Genomic DNA, 994 nt, shown 5'->3' on the forward strand with positions numbered 1-994 from the left:
TGCTGACACAGGTATGCAAATCAGCAGTCAGGCAGGTACTTTACCAGTGACTTGGCTACGCTGATGGGAAACACCAAGTCCAGCAGCAGTGATTACAAAGAAAATAAACTTAATTGCGTTTGGAGCTGTGTGGTGAGGGTAATGAGGCAGGATGCAGGACAGAAATGGATGAAGACAGGAACAGCTGTGGAGGCAGCTGGCCAGCAGAAAGTCACACCTGGAACGGGAAGAGAAGTGCTGGGCTCTTGGTGTGTCAGCCCAGACGAGGGCAAAGGAAAAGCATGGTGCTGGGGGGCTGCCTCAGGCCCAAAAGATCAGTCGTGGCCTCGGGAAGGCAACGGCCACCCCAACACAAATCGAAGGGAAGCATCCAGGTATCGCAGGACTGGAACTTCCAGTAAAGCATTAATGCATTTCATACAAGAGAAGTTTGTAATGATGCACTCTCATAACTTTATCATTTCTGTATTTTAGGGATAAACTCTCTATGCAAGTCTTTCAATTTCCTGTGTTCCTTTTTCTCAGATTTAATCAGATGATTTAGGTTTTTTTAATCTTCTTCCCTCCATTAAATGTGGATGTTGCTACACGAGGCTCATTACAGCATTTTAAAATGTTATAACATCAACTTTACCATTTTTGTCTATAATTGCTTCATTAGCAGTATTGTAAGTTGCAAAGAATTTGGAAAACATTGAATGAAAATAAAAATATCCCCATCAACCAAAGCATAATGTTTCTCAGTTAAAAAAAAAACCCAAACAAATTAAAAGGAAGAGGTTTTACATTTAAGAAGTTAGTTGGTCTTCATTTAGCTTCCTCGTTTCTCCTGTTTTTATACAGGAAAATCCTGTATTCGGACACCACGGACAGCCGTCCTGGGGGTTTCCTGTCAGCCCTGACAGGAGCTCCTTGTTAAGCCGGTAAACGCAGTTCGTGTGTGATTACTCAGCCCTCTTACACCTCGGAAATGCTCCCCGCCAGTGTTTTACCG

This window comes from Pygoscelis adeliae, unplaced genomic scaffold, assembly GCF_000699105.1.
Source record: "Pygoscelis adeliae isolate BGI_AS28 unplaced genomic scaffold, ASM69910v1 Scaffold166, whole genome shotgun sequence".
NCBI classification, from domain to species: domain Eukaryota; kingdom Metazoa; phylum Chordata; class Aves; order Sphenisciformes; family Spheniscidae; genus Pygoscelis; species Pygoscelis adeliae.